This window comes from Rhipicephalus sanguineus, chromosome 5, assembly GCF_013339695.2.
Source record: "Rhipicephalus sanguineus isolate Rsan-2018 chromosome 5, BIME_Rsan_1.4, whole genome shotgun sequence".
NCBI lineage: Eukaryota > Metazoa > Arthropoda > Arachnida > Ixodida > Ixodidae > Rhipicephalus > Rhipicephalus sanguineus.
The window spans coordinates 110918848-110940743 of NC_051180.1; the positions used below are offsets into that span (position 1 = coordinate 110918848).

General features: G+C 45.0%; 1 protein-coding gene across 1 annotated transcript in view; it reads left to right on the plus strand.

Moving 5' to 3' along the window:
* Positions 1–21896, plus strand: part of LOC119394137 (uncharacterized) — a 103131-nt gene that overhangs the window by 50174 nt on the left and 31061 nt on the right. The window lies entirely within an intron of this gene.

Sequence of the window (21896 nt, forward strand, 5' to 3'; positions counted from 1 at the left end):
ACTAGATTGAATTCATGGTTTGCTCCACTTGCAAGGACGCGTTAACATCGGGCAAGGTGCCCGTGATGAACGGAACTTTAAGTCGGCCCATGCGCTGCTTCGCATCCTCACATGGTGCCCTTTAGTTGGAGACGGTGTAATGTTTTTTTGATGCAACACCAGAACCACTTCTAACGTTACATTTATCCAATCACAGGCCTGCGCTCTGGTTGTCATTTCCGCCCGCAATAGTTCTGGCGAGTGCCACTACGCGTTGATACGGTCGGCACCGATGTAGGCGCTTCAAAAAAAGCGTTGGAAGGCCCCTTTAAATTCCTACTCAGTAATTACGCGATATGTAATTAGACTCATCTTATGTAACTATGTGAATACCGTGTCGGTCCTTTCTGCAACTGCAGAGAGGTTAGGGTAAGAGAGGGCTAAGATAGCTTGTACGTATTCATGTTGAAAGACTGGGCGTGCAAATACGGAAAGAAAGATGACTGATCCCTCCGTAATAGGAATCGGTATAACATGAAAGTGAAACCTGTCGTCACAGAAGTAGTTTATTGTTTATAGTGCGTTGGTATACGAGAGCTTGTACAATGTCTACTGTTGTTTCGCAGATATAGCACCGCTTGATGTGGACGCATCGCACTACGTTGACGGCAAGTGGCAGATCTCCGTACCGACGACTAACGCCCACGATCATGATTTAACCCTTGCGGTTAGCTCACGTTGTTAACACATATGGACACCGCATATAGTGAATCCCGCGCAAAGATGGAATCAACAAGCATATAATAAACACTGATACTCGATATTCACTCCTTCAAAGCGTCGTGAAATGCGAAGAGAAACGCTACGCGCGTCGTGTCTTCCCTCTAGCCTGGCCGTTACTTCTGACAGGGCGAGCGGGGAACGCGGTGCGACAGACAGGCGAGCGTCGGAGAGCTATTTTTCGATATGGATGGATGCTATGAGCGAGGCTTGAGCTAAAGCCGCCACCTCACGGTGTGTTAAAGCGTTGACGAAATTAAACTTGTATTAGAAACGCGCCGAATGGGACGGCCGCAGCAACGGCGCATTTTCTTTTTTTTTTCGTGCCTGGTGGTACTCATGTAACCGCCCCGTTATAAATGGACGCTCGTAGCATCCATCCATCCATCCATCCATCCATCCATCCATCCATCCATCCATCCATCCATCCATCCATCCATCCATCCATCCATCCATCCATCCATCCAAGAGCACTGTCAGAGGAAAGTGTGAAAGATAAAAGGCGCGTTTATGCAGCCTCCGTAGTGTGTTTGGCGGTAGATCAGTGGGCTAAACGCCCGCCAGCCATCGTCGCGGTCATGGGTTCGACTCCTGTGAACGGAACTTTTTCTTATGGTTTTTTTCTTTGCCATCTGATGGCGTTCATTTTGCTGACGTACTTCCGTGACGGAAATACGTCATGAAAGTCTTGGTGGACCCCGGCATAAAACACTTTCATGTCAAAAAGTAAATGCACCACAAACTTGTGGTGCCTTGACTTCGCAGGTTAACACGGGTAACTAGTTGTCCTAGTAATGGATTTTATTCCGCAGCCTCAGAATTTAATGGAGCCCTCATTGCAAGTGTTCTCTTATATTTGTTTTGCCCCGCCGGTACAACGCATTTACGCATTTCAGATGTATTAAATTTCTGCAAGCATGGGTGGCTAGAACAACTGGCTTACAGGCTAACCAGGCTTGAATCACTGGCTTACTTTAAGAAACTTTAACAATGCAAGCCAACCGTGTGTTTGTTGAATGTTTTGACGCTGCTGTAGCGCTTTCAATTATTGTAACAAGTTTCCGTTATTGATGTTTGTACCACGCCCGGATACCGGTAATGAAGAAAAAAAAAGGTATCTAGCGCAGTGTGTAACACACTTCCCTTTTGAGCTTGGGGCCCTGGATTCAGTCCATATATAGCGCCAAGAAAATTTATTTCACTTTATACATGTATGTATTTATAGCGCTTATCGTCCTGCTTGACAGTGGGACAGACGGACAGTTTTCTAGCTGAGTCGGCGTATAAATGATTACGCAATTAAAAGGAAAGATAAGAGGCTAACAAAAAATAGGAAAAAATAGGAAGCATGTCGCAACACATGACATCCCACTTGTTAATGACCTGCAAAACTGAGCAGCGATGATTGCGTTTCTATTCGTATGAATCTAACCTTGTTTTATTTTCGTTCGTCCGAGCTATCTCTAGTGTGGATGTGCTGACACTACCAGTAATTATATAGTAAATATATGACTGCATTCTCCATAAGTAAGTCGTGAACAATTTCAGCGAAATAGTCTGGTGAACGCGTACAATGAATATTACACGAGCTTTTGTATTTTATTCCGGATTCAGCCAACACATACAAATAAGGTTCCTGTCTTCGCTCCCGATTTCATCTGCAACGGCCTTGCAGATGTTCTCTGCCTTGCGCGCAATTGTGCGAAAATTCAACTAAGAGCCAGTTAAGAGTTGAAGCTGCAAGTTTCAGTAGCACAGCGCACCGAGGAAGTCGCAGACGAAATGCAAAAAAAGCCTGACGAAGTGCGCGTTTCCCATTACATGGCAAGGAGATCGATATTTGAATGATTTGACGCATGCAAGGAGCAATTTGGACACGCGTTTAAGAGATGTTGTAACCCTTGAATTTTTGAATAACTGATTATAGCAAATGATGGAGATGGATTGTTTTTCGGTACGCAAAAGTCAAGTAGAAAGAAAACAAAATTGGCGAAGCTTGCACCAAGCCGCCCAAGGCTTGACACAGCAAAACTGGACGATTCTGAAAACTAATCTGGTTGCTTCTAGGTCGTTTTTAGGCTTTAGCTAGGTGATGCTAGGTTGTTTCTACGTTGAATCTAAGCTCAGAGAGGTTCGAGTTAAACCACAGACAGTTACAGACACGACACAGACGTCCAAACTCCAGAGACAGCGACTCGCGCTGAAAGCAAGCGTTCGCACCTCTCATAGATCTACTGGTAGGTCGTCGTTGGCATAGGCCTTCTATCACTTCGGGGCCTTCTCGCAGCCGCCGTTGCCTTTCCCTTTCCTTAGTGTTGGGCTGACTGTTGCCTTCTATTTTAGTGGACTAGTGAGTAGTGGGATTCACCCGATTTCTGTGGCACATGCCCTTTTATGATGATGACATTTCGTGATACGAGATGCAAGGAACGATTTGCTAAGAGCTTCGCCGTTAATATCAGCATATGCCAAAGAAACGTGAGTAAAAGCCACAAATTTTACAAAAACAATGAAATATTGACAGAATACGTCATTGAAGACTTCGGTGATCGTAAGTTCTTGACACACTGAAGCAAAATTAAATATTTTATCAAAACTGCACTAACAACCATTAATGAATCACCAGGCGATGCCTCCTGGAATGAGAAGAGAGCCAACCAGTGCATTTTGTTTGCAATAGCAAGCAGGAGAAATCCTGTCTGTGTTCTTTTCCTTTTGTTTCCTTTTTAAATCGTCGTGACATTTGAGAAAGTTTCGCACTTAAACTTCCGGCATTCCTCTTTTGAAGTTTGCGTGGCTACAAGTTATGTGTGTTCAGTGTGATCAACAGAGTTTAGTTCGCACGTGAATTCGCTCTAGATATTCATGCCGCTCCTGTGGTTAGCTAGTGCTTGCTTATTTTTGTTTGGTTGAGCTAGTTCATAAATGACGCTCACTCTTTAGCTCCTTAATCATTTCTTTCCTCTTTCCTCACTCGAAGATCATTATAGGCTATTGAATAAATACGATATAGATAGCAATGGTTTCTCGATAAAGTTTCAATCTCGGGGCCTTGTCTTTTTCTCTGACTGCTTCGCCTTTTGAATGTGTTTTGACGGAGCCGGGCGCTTCATAGAGCTTTAAGCTAGCGTACTGCGGTGGCTCACACTTGTACTACGGCAACTCCTCCCTGCTTTCATTAACGATGCGTTCATTAGTGTGAAGCCCATAATTTATAACTACTATCTTAGAGCAGTGCACTTCACATTCTTCACGACGTTCTCCACAAAAAAATTCACCGACGATTACGATACTGCCATAGGGCCAGTGTTCAAATCTCATTCGATCCTGGGTATTTTTTTCTCATTTTATTTTTTCATGTCTATCGGTTGCTTTTTCATGCCTATCGGTCACGCCACCGACGGCGACGCCGCTCAACGCAGGAACAGGCGCCTAAGAGCTGCGCTCTAGAAAATAGAGAAAACAGGAACAAGGCAGGGCAAATCTCGAACGAAGAGCAATGTCCTTCATTATACCGGTGCAATATTTAGTGATGACCAAAGTTATTTCTAGCGTTATTGAACGCAAATTTAGAGTTTTTGCGTACTTCAATGTCATTTTCTCGATGAATATTTCGCGTGGACCAGTACGCTGTAGATATCGCTTTTCTTGAGGTTTTCATCTCTCTAGGAGCGAAACAAACAAACACGCACGCACGCACGCCCGCACGTACACACACACACACACACACACGCACACGCACACACACACACACACACACACACACACACACACACGCGCGCGCGCGCGCGCACGCACACACGCACACACACACACACACACACGCACGCACGCACACGCACACACGCACGCACGCACGCACACACACACACACACACACACACACACACACACACACACACACACACACACACACACACACAGCTCAGCGACCATGACATGCTTCGAAGGTTTAGCGTGGTCATAAAGTAACTGTGACACTCACCATGTAACTTCTTCTCGGACAGTCTAGACATTGAGACGTACGTTATCCTCTTGATATTCGCCGGCGGTGCTTGAATAGTAGGCCATCCTTAATATTTTGAGCTTTCCTTTCTTCTTGTTCGTTAGCTTACTCTGACAGGCCTGGATACACGAGGAGGTATTAATTCAGTTGGGTTTAAATGGAAGATTTATGTCAGACATCTGGTAAGACCGGATATAATATCACGCTTTTCAACTTTTTTCGTTCATAGAATGTGCAATAGTGAGATACACCGTTGACATTTATTGAGAGCGAAACCTGAATGGTTCATTATTTTGATAGCCACTACCATATGATGTGGACAGATAATGGAAGTTAGGAACACATTGGGAAATGTATTTGTTGTTTTACTTGAAGTGGGTAAATTATTTATAAAGGAAATAAAAGTCGTCGAAAAAAACTACTTGCCGCTGGTGGGAGGTGAACTCGCACCCCCAAAATTACGCGTACATTCGTCTAACAGTTCAGGTGCCCCGATTCCTAACATCTTCATCCTTGGTGTGGTCCACCATGCCACTTTCAAGGTCCGACGCAGCCAAGAGACTTCGAGTGCTTGCACAGGAGATCACACACTCTCTATGGTGCTCACCAAGCAGCCAGACCATCCGGACCAATCGTCAGCACCACCTGCCCTCTTTGATACATCTCTGTATGCCAACTGGACTCCGCCGAGGAGAGGCAACTCTGCTCTGTCGCTTATGGCTAGGGGTGGCATTCACGAAATCTTATTCATTCCTCATTGGAATGGCCGACAGCGCTCTTTACGATGCCTGTCGCTGCAAGGAGACTCTACAGCACATCCTGTGCGACTCTCCGCGATATAATATTCACAGACTGTCCCTGGCGTCCGCTCTAGTGTACCTTGACAATGGACCAATGTCTGCTGAAGCCACTCTTACATGTCGTCGACAGAAGACATCGCAGCTGAAGGCGACGAAGGCACTACTGCGGTTTTTAAAGGAAACGGACTTGGACAAGTGGCTGCGACAGCGATGTCGCGTACTACGCAAGTGTGACGAAAGGTGACTGACTGTGACTGACTGTGTGGGTTTGCTGTGTTACGGGCTGTCTTTGTCTCTTTTTTTCCTCTCCATCTTTCAATCTCCCCCACCCTGTTTCCATGTGTAAGGTAGCAAACCGGTTGTTCTAAGCTGGTTAACCCGCCTACCTTTGATTCTCTACTATTTTTTTCTCTTCTTCATAGGATATACGGCCCTGGGAGAGTTTACATGCGCCAGCCATGGCCATGGTGTTGGATGGGGCATAATTTTTGATAAGTGCGGTTTAGTAAAAACGGTTCGTCTGAAAGCACCCGTGCGTTTTCTTTCTGCTTTGCTTGCTGCGAAAATGATGAACATAAGAATAACCATCGCCGTAGCTCAAAATTTTAGAAGAAGGCATGCCTAAAAGGGAGGCTGTGGATTGGGCGCCAACGCTTGCATTCCGAGTCGCAGCGTATTACTTGGAGTGCACATGCAATTGCATACGCGAGAGGGTGCGTTACAGGGGAAGTAACAACGAGAGCATAAGAAGAAACAGGAACTATTTGCAGCAGTATCTTCCCAACAATCGCCGGATAACACCACAAACAAAGAACCAAAGTGATATCCGCGTTACCGTGTTAGACCAAGAGCACGAGGCAATAGCATAGAGCGTTACGTTTCTAAAAGCGGCGCCACGCAGCGCGTGCGCTTCGAAAATCGAAAATCGAAACAGAAATCGCTAAATAAAGGGAAAAGGCGCCAATATTTTGGGGCACTCCGCTCAATCGCTGCAGCTCGCCGGGCACGATCGTTCTCGGCTGTAAGCGAGGCCCCGCAACAAAGGCGCAGCTAAGTGCCGGCCGGGTAGCGCACTCGCGCAACAAGAAAAAAGAAAACGAATGAACAGAACAACGAAAGTTTCTTCCGGAAAGCGAGCTATGCGGTCACACATTTTTTGTTTCTTTTCCTTCCATCTCTCGTCGATGGAAAGATGCAGCGATGTGGTCAGCAGTCACGTCCCGATGTTGAGGGGCACGGCGAAACACGCCACCGTGGCGAGATAGAAAAGAAAGGGCCTGACGCTACGAACGCAGCTGCGACGAAACAAATGGCCAGTTGTAACGGCAGTTCGTGACGCCACTAGCCACTCGCCGCCGCGGCGGTGCAACGCACTGCTGCCTGCCCTCAAGGAGAGCGTCTCGCACGCGGCCAGCGCGTGCGCGAGCGCACACGCCGTTTATCGATTTTCATATTAAGAGAGAGCCTCTTCTTCTTTTTTCTCTTCTTTTTTTTTTCTTCATTGCCTCGATCTCCCTCTTTCCGGTTCTTATCCCACTCGTTCTCCTCCCGGTCACCCCAGCCTCGCTTATTACACGGTTTCCTTATTTTTGCCCTCTTTGGGTCAGCCCTTGGGGAGCCTTCTTTTCTGGCCTGCGCTGTCATGCATAAGCAGCAACGCCTGTATCAGTCGGACGCACCTATGAAGGGCTTTCGCGAGTGCCTCGGTGCGCCCGGGCTTTACCTCTGTGCTTTCTTTCTTGCGTCTTCGGAGCCATTATTGCCTTTTTTTGCTTTCTTTCTTCGCTGTCATCTTCTCTTTTGCGTTATCGAATCTCGCTTGAGCTGCCGTCCCACGTAACCGGGCGAAAGATTTCTTGTAAGTCTTCTTTTTTATCAGTGCGGCGTACGACTAAGGTGCGGCTTTTTGGACTCTGTGCTGTCGGACTCTCCATACTCTGTATTTTACGTTCTCTTTTTTTTAGGCCCTGGTTAAAGATAAGTTTTTTTTAACTGGGGCAATTTAGTGAAGAGCACATAGAGTCTCGAGAGGCGCTCTGCACTAATCAGTTTTGATAAGTACGGAGTGTCTGAAGACGTGCGTTCGAATGGTTTTGCTTCTTGCCGAAACCTCTAAGACTGTTCGTTACTAGGGCGAGCTAAAAAAAAAAAATGTCGCTAATGAAGCCTTAGCGGTCACAAAGGTACCGCGACAATACGAAGGGCGACACTGGTTTACACCGACAACGCATTTTCACGTAATTTTTCACGGATGGACAGGCAGTAAAGACGAGCTAGTTGGGAACTACAAGCGGCGAGAGCCGTGTTCACAATTAGTGACTTGCGTCATCAAGCAAATTTGCGTCTTCAAACCGCGAGAGATATAAGAGCACTTTAAAAAAAATTCACCACTTTATTAAGATATTTAAATTTCAGGTTGATGGCTTTTACCTTGTACAGTGACACTGCTTCTGCATTTAAATGTCTTCTCCTTAATTATCCCGTTTATTGGCCACAATGAAGTGCGCTTCATTGAAATTTTATGCGCAGTTTTTACATATACGTTCATTTAAATTTATATAAATTTTACACATCAATTTTATATGCAGTCATTAAACGCAGTTTTAAAGTTGCAAGTTATTTGCATCGTTTTAATATTGACGTGCTTTGCTATCTGAATGGTTTATGTATGTTGCGTTTAGCGCTGAAGTAGGCGGAATTCGAGGTTCAATGACTGCGGCGATGGATTTCTCTGTCTACGGAAGCACATTGTCATATAAAGCTTGAACTAGCTATGAATTCCCGTTGCTTATTCGAAATGTGTATGTATGTATGTATGTATGTATGTATGTATGTATGTATGTATGTATGTATGTATGTATGTATGTATGTATGTATGTATGTATGTATGTATGTATGTATGTATGTATGTATGTATGTATGTATGTATGTATGTATGTATGTATGTATGTATGTATGTATGTATGTATGTATGTATGTATGTATGTATGTATGTATGTATGTATGTATGTATGCATGTATGTATGTACAGCTCATTTCTTCACGTGTAGTTTATAAAGAAAAGTCATTTTTTTCGCTAACATTTTCGTAACATCGGAAAGCATCACGGCGTAAAGCTAATGCAATTTTGTTTTTGTTTAGCGTGTGGACGCCCAAACCTTTAATATGCGAGCAACACAAATATCGATATTACGTTTTGCCTTATTGTCTACAACAGGAGCTCCTGCTCTCGAAATTCCCTCTCATTCATCTTTGACGTCGACGTGGCCTTCACAACGGCGAAACAGTGTTGCATGCGCATGATTGGTGATACATCGCGCGAACGGTGGTCACAGCGTGCAACGCGGAGTGCATTTTGATGTTCCCGCGCATTTACGAAATTAGATTTGAATGGAAGTCGCCGGCAAGGTGGGAGGCCGCGCTCAGTTGCCCGCCACGTTTGACACGACATTCATTCCGGCAAATGAAAAGGGGCTCCGCCTGTGCGTGCAACGCACCGATAGCGCCGCGTGCACGTACGTCTGCGTCAGCAGACGGCAACAAAACATAGGGCACGCTGTGCGGTGGCTCGACGCGAAAGCTCAAGCCGCAGGAAGCGATGTTAAAACGATGGCCCATAGAAGTGGCAGAGTTCACGTCGCACATTGAAAACAACAATGAAAATTGTACGGTTCTTGGATGCGGCGTTGGAAAGTCCCAGCATTTGGGAGAAGACTTTATGTAAAAGGAAGAATGGAAGGCAAGAAGGCAGTCATGCGGGGAAGACTGTGGCGCAGTTGTGGCGTCACGGCCTCCAAAAGTATTGAAATACGCGACCCAGGGTTGAAGATTAAGCTTTTCATCGTAAATCATACGCGGTCAAGAGAACCCACCAAACAGACTCGTTCGCGCACACGCTCATTCTAGCATAACACACAGCAGCCTTCTTCAGCTGGGAAAGAACTAAAGGAAAAGTGTGGTTGGGAAAGGAAGGTACCTGAGGTGAAGATTAATGGCTGTTGTTTCGAAGCGAGCGCTCCGTGTGCGTAGTGTGTAGGTGTTTGATTCCCTCTATTCCGCATGGTTACCTCCTATGCATTTGAAGTTCCTGCGTTTTAGTTTGTTCCACGCTAGTCGTCGTTTTTTTTGTTATTGCCGTCGTATACTTGTTACGACATACGAAAATATATATATATATATATATATATATATATATATATATATATATATATATATATATATATATATATATATATTCGGTGCCTTATTAAGTAAAGTGCGGCGAGCATTCGTGATCAGACATGTCGCGCAAGCTTTGTGTTATTGTGTTCTGGAATGAAACTACAACAAAAATCTGGCAGTTTGGCACCACGATCGAGACATGGACCGCTATAGTAATGCTTAGTGTAGTGTGACTCCTCGGCGAGTATTCAAAGCATACGTGGGTCTGACAGGTTGGCGTGATGCAGAACGCGAGAAAGCTCCTGCTGGGTAGAAGAAACAGCGCCCTGGGTGGCTACAAAACACCTCACAACTCTGACGTTGTTGTTCCTTGCCCCAGTGTCGAGGGAGAGCGACGACAGTGTTGTTGTCGTGCTGATCAGGCACAACATGAGATCGACGGCAAACCCACCACCATCGTGAGATATGCTTAATCTCATTTCTGAGTTTGTAGAAGTCAAAACCACGATATGGCTGTGAGACACGTCGTAGTTGGGACTTCGGATGGATTTTGATCACTTGGAGTTACTTAACGGGCACGAAAACCTAAGTACACCGCGTGTTTTCTCCTTTCTGTCGTTTCCTGTTTTCTTTTTTTCGTGTTTCGCATTTCGCCCCGTTGAATTGCGGCCACCTTGTTTTGAAAAACGCCCGGGGCGTCTCAACGCGATGGCTTGCACGTGAGAATATAAAGGTGTTCCATTAATATATTTAGGCTGCTGAAATCTGGCGCTTATGGCCGAGAAGTAAGAATGGGAATGCGCAAATACTGCACATTTTATGTAATCAGGTTGTTTGAGGCTCCTTTTTAACTGAACTTGCGGAGCGATGTATTTTCACAGCACCTGTATACATAACTGACAAAGCCCCGCGCCTATTCCTCAGCCTTGAGTAGTTTGATTCGATGGCCAGTGAGTGAGTGAGTGAGTGAGTGAGTCCAAGACACTATACCCCGGCCAACCACAGCATCTTTATGCCATTGAAATCACTCACTCACTCACTCACTCACTCACTCACTCACTCACTCACTCACTCACTCACTCACTCACTCACTCACTCACTCACTCACTCACTCACTCACTCACTCACTCACTCACTCACTCACTCACTCACTCACTCACTCACTCACTCACTCACTCACTCACTCACTCACTCACTCACTCACTCACTCACTCACTCACTCACTCACTCACTCACTCACTCACTCACTCACTCACTCACTCACTCACTCACTCACTCACTCACTCACTCACTCACTCACTCACCCGCCATTGAATCAAATGAATTAGTAATTTAAGATCTTTAAATATTTATGATACCAATGTAAAAAAACAGCTTCATAGAAAGTTAAGAATATGTTTTTAAGCGTATTAAGAGTGGCATTTTAAATGATTAAAATACACGTGGAACTGTTTCAAGCCAAGTCATAGCTCCTAAAAGGAACAAATGGAATCTTTTGATATGGCCTACAGCAACAACGAACATTGGTATTTCTATTTTGAAGAAAATATCACGCATAACTTGCATTTAATGTCTTTTTTGGTGGCTCTATAAGCGGTTAGTGCTGCCGTCAGACGTTTTAGACGTCTTCCGCGATTTCGTACTGTTGGTACACAGCTTACGCGAGCTTAAATTATGGCCGTTTACTAGGTAAAGATTGCATTAAACTAGACGCTGCGTAAACACCTGTGAGTTACCATGGGTGTTAAAGAACACAGAACGCAGCGCGGCAAGTGGCAAGCTAATGTGCTAACTCACGTACGCGTTCCCTGAAACAACTGTGCGTGTTCAGCGAGCTGCTGTAGGCAGTGACTCTCGTCACGCGAGCCTGCTCATTCATGAACAAATACAAAACAAAACAATACAATACAAAATATTAGCGCTACTATAAAAGTGTTGCAGAGCTGCGTGCAATCAAGGCAAACATAAAAGCTTTGTGTGTGTGTCTGTGTGTGCATATACGTATGTTTGTGTGTGTATTTGTGTGCGTGTATGCGCGTGTGTGTGAGACTCGGCCGTTTGTTTATGTCCACGGAGAGAACCATGTTCGAAATTGAGCTAGTCGACATCGCAAACATTTACTGGTTCATTAAAATAGAAGCAAACATTTCAGCTACGGCACTCGTGGCCTAGTTTCGTAATTAAGCGTCAGCTGTGTAGCCTCGCACACATGCGTACTTTGCAAAGTCGACGTGCACATATGCAGCGGGCTCCGCATTCTAATTTACGCTCCACATCTCGAGGGAAATCTTTGGCGATGATGAAATAAAAAAAAAGGCAATGAGTGCGCCAAAAAAAAGTAACAGTGCTTGGAACACTGGGTAAATTTTTGTTGGTACGGAGAGATGAGCGAACGTAGTGGAGAGTAGGAACGGAAAAACCGCCGACGGCCGGCACAGCACAACGCCCACAGTGTAATTAACAGCTAGAACATGGCGAGCGCAAACAGCCGATGAAGCCGAGTAAGTGGCTTCATGAGCCGTGCGGTGTTGGGCTTTCCATACTTTCGCGCTGCTGCTCCTCCTGGCATTCTTCTCACCTCTTCCGTCATCCTCTCCTCTCGACAGGCAGATTAGCTGCATCAACGGAGAAAGGATAAAGAAAATAGTGTGTTGGGTACACGGGAGCACCTTTCATTAGGGGAAGTAAACAAACAAGCGAAAACAAAGCGTGGTGGCGGCGTTGGGTGAAGGTGGTATTGATTTCGGCAACATTGAGTGCTGTTTATCATCGCGCAAACTATATCAATCGATGATAACATTTTTTTCGTGTACTTGTTTCGTAAGTACAGCTGGCGCACGTTAGGTGTGTGAGCAACGAAAGCTGACATCCTGCAAAGCATCGCTTATTGTGCTCGAGAAGAAAAACGGTACTCGTGGAAGTCACATAGACGATAATTAATAAATAAATAAATAAATAAATAAATAAATAAATAAATAAATAAATAAATAAATAAATAAATAAATAAATAAACGCGGCAGCAGGTAATACTAGCAGAGTACCAGATGAGGAGATAAGTTACGCACGTTCGGTGCAATGAGGTTTTGCAAGAAGGGACATTTTTTTATATTATGCCCCCTACCACACGATCACGCCTATGGTAGAGCATTCTTGTAGTTAATTAAGGTCAACTGGATAGACGGTTGTGTAATGGTTGCATACAGTCATCAGCAAAACTGCGCGTTCATTTTTCTGATTCGTGAATGGCGGTAAGTTCGCGGTTGCTTGCCAACACGCCAACACCCCTTTTTTCGGCAAGCGAAGCGCGGACAATGTCATTTTTAGGTGAGTTTAGTGCCGCTGCTAAATTCCCCGAACATAACAAAACACTTCGCTACATTGTCTGGCGCAGCCATGCGTTACGATATGCAACATCGCGCTGTTGTTTAGGACGTGGATGCTAGAAGCAGCGCTACATTACTTTCCTTTGTGCGCAGCGATGCATATAGGTGGGCGCTGGTGCGTCTCGCAATTTTACGGATGCGTGAAACTGTGATTCATTGTTTGAATTAGCAGTGATTCCCTTGGTTCTCTTTTATATATGAGTAACCTGCAATGCACTTTATCGCATATACTGGCGCGTTATTTTGTTATGGCTTTCTTTAACATTTTTTTTTCTTTGTCCTTCGTAAGCAAAGGGCGCGAGGCAGCGTCACGCTCACAACGTTATAGATGTCACCTCGGGTCGAACCACTAGAAATGAATTGAATCGGTGGAGAACAATACATTTAATACGACTTTTTGTAGATAGTCCTAAATTTTGTCATGGCTTCCAATTCCTAATTGTGATGACCACAGAGAAATAATCTATTTAAAGAATATTCAGAAGAGCTGCACCGTAAGATACGAAGTGGGAAATAGCTCACTCGACCAGACCAGAGACACATCGTCGCCTCCCTCGAACGGCTGGCCTGTGCAGCACGTGTATCGTATTGACATTAAAATAACGGTTTGAAATATTGTAGCACGGCTCTACTTCCTTAGTTACAACTGTTTGTGTATTTAAATGCACTGCATGTAACCATATACGCTCTAGTGAAACGCGTCGCCAATATGAAAAAAGATGAAAACAAAAAACTCCAGGCCTGCACGCTACACGCAGCTCAGTCACAGCGTGGGCTGGAGGAGCGACCTTTAAAGAATGCGTCAGTAACTGTATGCCAGTGCTTGCTGCAAATACTCAACGTAGAAAGTGTTTTTATACATACACATTTATCGAAATACTGTCAGGTGCGCTTTGTGATACGAAAAGTACGTTGCGATTGATATTCAGATTGACACTATGGACACTTTAGTGTCTATTAAATCATCATAAGAGCATGGTATGTGATGGCCAACGAGGGTCATGACAGTCTTGTTCCTGCTATCGAGGCTACTGAGAACACTGAGAACAGCAGGAAACGTCGGCCTCAACTTGTTGCACTGTGTGTTTGCTCCCAAGAACGTTCCACGTTTCTTGGTGCCACGTATGTAGGCTTAGCCACAGAAAGGGTCATTGTGCGGCGGTGCACGCTTTACAGGAGCAGAGTAAAAAGAGCAGTACGTTTAATTAAGCCTTGCGCCGCGATAAAATTTCCCGCATTACTCATGGTTATGGCTCATAGACCGGCGGCGTTGACAAGTTAAGAACATTGTGAACTTCAGAATCCATTAACCGGTTAATCTTACTTCTTTGTAGCATGACTTCTACCTGAGGAAAATTTTACCGGTATAATGAAAATTACACTCCGGGATTTTTCCTGCCATAAACCACGATATGGGATGACGAGGCACATGGCAGTGGGTGACTCCAAATTCATTTTGACCACTTGGGGTTACTTAGCGTGCACGTAAATCTAATCGCACGGGTGTTTATGCATTCCGTCCTCACACCAAAATGAGACTAGCGTGGCCAGGAATCGAACCCGCGCCCTTTTGCTTAACAGTGCCACAGTATGACCTGCAAGTCATCAATTTTTGGTAGCCGCATATTGAAACATGGACACTATTTAACGTCCACCTAGAGTATACGGTATGAAACTACCATTACGTGATATCCTTATAACTTTTTTTTTATTAGTGTAGTGGTGCTGTTTATTTCGTGTGTATTTATTTGTATCAAATTTACTTGAAGTGGCATGGCAGTTCGAGGTTCCCGTCTTGTGTCTGTTTCAAGTAACTTAATAAAAGTGCAGCATCTGGCAGTGGTGTTTCAAGATTTAGAAAGCTTTGCTCCAGTAGGGTTGAGAATCTCTTGCGTCTTTTGCATGATGAAAGTGCCGGCGCGAGTGCTATTTCTTACTTTCGCGTCATGTTATGTTATCAGGCCGTTTTTACAACACCCATAAAGCCAGCCACACGGGCTCACATTCAGTGCTGACTACGAACCGCACTGCACTTTGAAGTACTCTGCAACTAGCACAATCCTTTCAAAAGCCCTACCGTTGCAAGCGCCATTTGCGCTCCGTGGATCCAGCTTGGTCTATAATATTACTGCAGGGCTGATTGTATACTCTTTTATTAACTGCACTTTACAGTGTTGTACTGCTTGTTAGACGGCGGCAATTACTCCTTTTTTTCTCCTAATTTCTCTAGATATGCCATAAGGGAACATTCAAAAGGGAATTAAAGAGATAGACAATAGATGAATGTTAAAGTTCTAAATGCAACCGAATAAATAATTATGGACAGTTCTCAATGTTTTTTATTTCAGTCCAACTGCGAAATGACGTCTCAATGATTGAAAAAAAAAGCTTACGCAAGATGCACGTATTAATTCTTCGAACACAATAAGAAGTGGTTTTACCAGTTTTATTTCTCTGTGGTGAACCTTTCAACAGCTAGGAAACAAGCTCGCATAAACGTAGTGCGCTATCTGAAACTTCATATGTTTATTTGCAAGAATGTCTTGCGAAAAATTTGCGTGTTATGTATGTATGTATGTATGTATGTATGTATGTATGTATGTATGTATGTATGTATGTATGTATGTATGTATGTATGTATGTATGTATGTATGTATGTATGTATGTATGTATGTATGTATGTATGTATGTATGTATGTATGTATGTATGTATGTATGTATGTATGTATGTATGTATGTATGTATGTATGTATGTATGTATGTATGTATGTATGTATGTATGTATGTAATTCAGGTCAGTACCTGCATTGTATGGTCGCAAGCGCCGATGGCTCACCGATGTGCTCGTGTTGCAGGTGAACCACACCACCGCGCGTGGCTGCACAGACTGTTGATGAAAACAGCGTATTCTTGGAGCGTACGACTTCCGTCATACTACTGAGCAGCTTACTTTCAGAGCTTTCCAGTTAGTGGTCAGTACTAATACTTAAAATGTAAGTGACTTGACGAGACTAGTCGGTACAAACGCAACTCTCTTATTCAAGAAATTGCTTAACTTGCTCTGACACAAGAACTTCCGTTGAAGCAGGAAAATGACGACGAAAGGGGGTGCTATGCCGTTGGCAGCAATATTGAGACGTATGCAGTAGGCCGGAGAACTTTATGTTTTTTTTATTGACATGATGTGAAGGAGATGTTCGCGCACACTAATAACGTGCCGGCCATTCCTTAGCACTTGAGTGAAACGAGCACACAACACAACAAATAAATTCACCAACAGAAGGATGTAGGAACGCGCGTGCGCGCGCACAATCACACACACACACACACACACACACACACACACACACACACACACACACACACACACACACACACACACACACACACACACACACACACACACACACACACACGTCAAACACCCCATCATGATGTTAAAAATATCCGAAATGTAATGAATAATGTCTCTAGTCATCATGGAGATCAGCCCTCACAGGTGGCCACGCAGACGGTCTGGCTTGCCACGCAGACGGTCTGGGTTCGATTCTCACTCGAACGTCAGATTTTTATTATTTATTTTATTTGCATCTTTCTAGAATCTTCGGTCACGGAGAATATGATGATTTTTCGCTCACAACCAACGACACCTATACCGATGCCGACACCGGAATTTCTGCCAAGCGAGCTCTTTAACGCTTTCGCGTTAATAAGTACCCTTAACAAACTGGAAAATAAATGCCTTCAAAACTGCCAGCAATGCCGCTCTCTTCAAGAAAGCATTTTAGCGCTTATTAGTAAGAAGCTATAAAGAATACACGCCGGCATAACCTAATACGATTACCGACCATTATGATACATGGGTACACATTATTGGTCAGCTGCCAGCTCGGCACACACACACACACACACACACACACACACGCCGTCATGGCTACTGGCGGCGCTGACAGACGCTCCCGCGTTTAAATGTACATAATATACCCTATAAAGTGGACGGGGGGATGGCCGCTGCGGTAGCTCAGTTGATAGAGCATCGGACGCGTTATTCGACGGTCGCACGTACGGTCCCTGCCCGCGGCAAGCTACCCTTTCGTCCACTTTTCTTTCTTCACATTTACCTTACATTTATTGCTAAAAACATCCCTTATACTTTCCTTGGCATTATTGTCTGTTAGTGCTCATTAATACGCGTACACCAGCAAACTTAAATATAGCTGAGTACCGGGCCAATTTGCCAATGAGAGCACCGACTCCAGTAGTTAGAATGACTGGGCTACAGAAGAAGTGGCATTCTTGGTTGTTAGCTTCGGATATCATTATTCGGTTTAAGCAGCCCAACAAAATGCATCCGAGAATTCTTCGTGTTCAAACATACGAAAAATTACATTCATGCTTTACACTTTGTTTAGGTCGCTTAAGCGAAAGCCATTACTTTCTTCTCAAGTCCTTTCGAGGATAATCGCGGTGAATGGATGGAAAAGCATTTCCATTGAATAGAGAACTTGGTGTTACGGAGGACGCTCTGCAGGAGTTAGGACAACAGTATCACCAAACAAATCAGGCTTCGCTATCCTTCAAAGGCCCCCGAAAGGGATAAGCCGCCTTTTGTGAAGCCGCCCCTACGTTAGCGGCATACCCGACCGCTACTTACAATAATTTGGACATTGCGCGTTTATCATATTTGGATACTGGGCGTTTAGAATCCGGCTACCACAGAAAACGTTGCGATGCTGGGCGGGGTATCGCTTTAAAAAGTACACCACTAAATACTGGGAGCCAGGGCTTCGGCGGATTGATGTCGCGCTGATGAGAAGGAAATACTGCAATGAGGTTTTTGATCAGGCCGCACGCTGAAATGAAAACATGTCATGAAAGAGTTTCAGAAATCAAGAACTGCTATCCATGTTGCATATTTAGAGACTATTGGGCTCTAAATACGTTGGGCGTTACCATCATCTGATTTATTCAGCTTTCTAGGAGACGTGGGTAGTCCTGCGCGTTAAATAGTCTCGTGCGCGTGACAGTGAAAGCTTCTGTGCTGTGGTCTGGTGGTTGAGTCGAGGATCGTTTGATATCTACGCATAAACTCAGTGCTGGTACTCAACTTCCTTTATCATCTAATCAATTTTCTTTGTCGCTAATCATGTACTGGCTGCAACTGCAGCTCTCATGAGGCTCCTTCAATATGAGGTGCTATGCAGGATGGCCCGAGCTTCTCGGGAACACGAGTTTGCTCCGAGCTCGCACTATGGCGGTCATGACAGGAAGACAGTGCGGAGCACGCGATAGCAGCGTTGATAAAAACAGCTACAAGAACGAGCATGGCGTCACAAACTCATGTGCCGCATTTCCGGCGGTTTTCAAAGGAACACCGCGTGCGAACGCGTCAGCGCTGCCACTCAGTCAACATATCAACAGTGCAGCGTCGTCAGCGTGATTGTCGCGCTATCTTTTTGCCAATTGAACGTCGCGCGTCCCACAGGCGCGTTTGTGGGCCTTTGTCATCTTGCGGGAAGTTCCTTAGAAGTTCTTTCGTTCCACCTGCAGCATGGAAATTTCCACTCTCGAAGGCAACAAGGGCGCATACGCGGCACTCTCGTGCAGCTCGTTTCGCTTGTTTCGAATATTACAGATAAATAAATGGACATGTTACTGCTACTTACATCATGCGTCTGAAGATTTTTCTGCAGTGACAAATCGGTAGAAAGAATGTCTCGACAAACAAGTAAACAGTGACATTTCTCGCCGCGAATGTCACCGGGGGCGCTTGCTTCATGACTGTCAGTGGTACGTCGTGAGCGCGGGGAAATTTAATGCGAGACATCGCAGCCACGGGATGATATAACCTTCAGTTTTTCGTGCATGTGTGCATAGTCTGTGCGATTAAGTTCATATTGAATCGTGCCGCTCGCTGGCGTTGCGGCGTGAGCACCGCTTCTCGGCAAGGTAAACGCGGTGGGCGGACCTGATCTTCGCCGCTGGCGTCTATCAGTCAAACTGATTGACGCGCGAACTGGGGTACAAACTCGTTGAATCTTAAAAGGCCACAATTCTACTCGTGACCGTCGTAGCGCCGGTGTGACTGTCAAGCGTTTCATGCAGCAGCTTCTTTGCATATAATATATGCAAAGAAGCTGCTGCTGCTTTTCATATAAAATCATTTGGCCAGCTTGCACTACTTGCGCAAGCTTCTTCCCCATTTTTACGTGGTTTGTCAACTCAGTTTGCTCGGTCTACTCGGAGTATGACTGTGTCATTATGGCCTCAATATCGATATTAATAATTAGCTAATTAAAATTAAAATAATAATTAAATTAAATTAATAATTAAATTAAAATAAATTAAAATAATTAGCTAATTAAAATGTCATTGAATAGTTTTGTCCTAATTCGCAGTGTTTTCATTAGCACGGCATTAATTACCTATGCTCTTTAGCAAGGTCTTAATTAGTATGGAGCTATATAGCACCATCCTAATTAGCACGATCATAATTATCATGTTCTTAGTGAGTAATGATCTATTTAGCTTGGTCTTAACTAGCGTGCTCCTTGTTAGCGTCGCGTTAATTCGCATTGTGTTACTTAGCTCGGTGTTAGCTTTACACTGCTTCATTAGCATGGTCTTAGTAAGATGTGGCTTAATACGCTTGGTCTTAGCATGAACTGGCTTAATTAGCTTGGCCATACCATGCCCTGATTTAATTAGCTTAGTGTACTGCCCAGCGAATGCGCTAATCAGTCTGGCGCACGTGCTCGGGGAGCGAGTAGACGATGAAGAAGATGAAGAGCGCGCGCGCCGGCCGAGCAACGCGCTAAAATGTACAGGCCGACCATGACGATTATAAACGTGGCCTCGGCGATTACTTCCGGCCGAGGTGTTGTGGGCGCCAAGGAGGTTGGTGGGCGCTCGCCTGAAGCTAATCTCAGAGGTCACCACGGTGCTGATTATTCTAAAGGATACTTAGTGCAGAGATTAAACGCTTGAAAATAAACCTAAACAGCCCACACCTTTAAGAAATATCGTTAGTAAGTTTCTGACACTTTTCTGAGTGCAGTGGAACGACAAACAAATGAAAGAAGATGCTCCTGGTTTGAAGATACCACCCAACTTTGTCGACCACCCTTGACGTGACGCTGAGTTCTATCGTAACCAATGGACCGCAGCGCGCGCCAAGGGATGGATTTGACCTTTTTGTACTGTTAGCTCATTCAAAAGGGTGTCGCCAGAGCTCGGAAAGATTCCGAGTTTCGCCAAACTCGGGCCATCCTGCGTAGCACCCCAGATGTTTTTAGACATGAAGACGGATCACTCTGCAATTTTTAAGGCGAAAGCCTCAGGTGTCTATTTTGGAGGTCCCCTCAGAGATCCGGTGACCTTAATACAAAAAGCGCCGTGACGACAAAAACCTCTTCGCGGACGCACGAGGAAACAGCTGTCTGCTAGTGAACCAAACGTGTGCGCGTGCAGCCGACGCCTCCTCTCGGCTTTATTCTGCAGAGTAACAGGTGCTGTAACACATAAAAGCGGCGCGCGCGCGCTGCGCATTTACGGAAAACTAGGTGCAGTTGCTGCGGCGTCGACTGTTGCCGGCGGTGCTACTCGGCGGCGAAGGGGACGCGCGATAGAAGGTAAACGCGCTTTTGGCTCGCGGGAAAGGCCACGCAAGTATGCCACTGCGAAAAAATCACAGCATATCCACGGAGTGAATGATGATGAGTGGGCGAAGCTGCGGAGGTTCATCGGTAAACCGTGAATCTTCCGTGAATTCTGCCCAGTACATCATCACCGACGTGAGATCGGGCGCGTTTATACTAAAGGTTCGATGAGAGTTATGACGACTTGCAGCTCACTTTAATTTTACATGTACGCTGTGAATTTTCATTGTTTAGAAAACCATTGGTTTAGAAAACATCTGGCGTCTTTCGTTAAGCAGCTGGCGTCTTTTCGTTTTGCTTTAGAAACATCTGGCGTTCTTTCGTTTTCCTTTTATAAAACATCTGGCGTCTTTCGTTGGTTTATTTCATCAATCAACGGCGTTTTGAACAAAATTGTTATTGTTTAATCACGCACAGGAGAAATCTCACCAGGCACTACCTTGGAGGTAAACAATGGCTGCTAATGGGAATGAGAGACAGAAGAAGTCGGCTTTTAGCTAACACTTACACTTCTACTTCTACTAACGTTTCCTACTGGAACATGCCAATGGCTGCTAATGGGGAATGAGAGACAGAAGAATTCGGCTTTTAGTTAACGCGCACGCTGCGAATTTTTTATTGTTCAACAACGCACAGGAAAAATCTCCCACCGGCACCACCTTGGAGGTCAAGATCTGGTACTAGCGTTACGATTGGTTACGCACTACTACGACTACGAGGGACGAACGGGTGCCGCCTTAAGGAGCTTCGCCCCTAAAATCTCCCACCGGCACCACTTTGGAGGTCAAGATCTGGTACTAGCGTTACGACTGGTTACGCACTACGACTACGAGGGACGAACGGGTGCCGCTTTAAGGAGCTTCGCCCCTAAAAAAATTGTCAGGCCTGCGCAGAGCACGCAGCACAGTCGCAGCGAAAGCTGGAAGAGTGGCCTTTCCAGAACCCGTTGTAGACTCTCTTAGGGCAACCAATACAAGTGCACATGCAAGGTACCCACTACGCCATAAACCAACGTAATTTTCATGAAGTAGGGGATCACCCACTATGCCATTATTCCTCATTCTGCCGATAAGCGAAGTACCTGCTGCACATCTGTAAGACCACAAGACCACATCAACTGCCGCAGAGC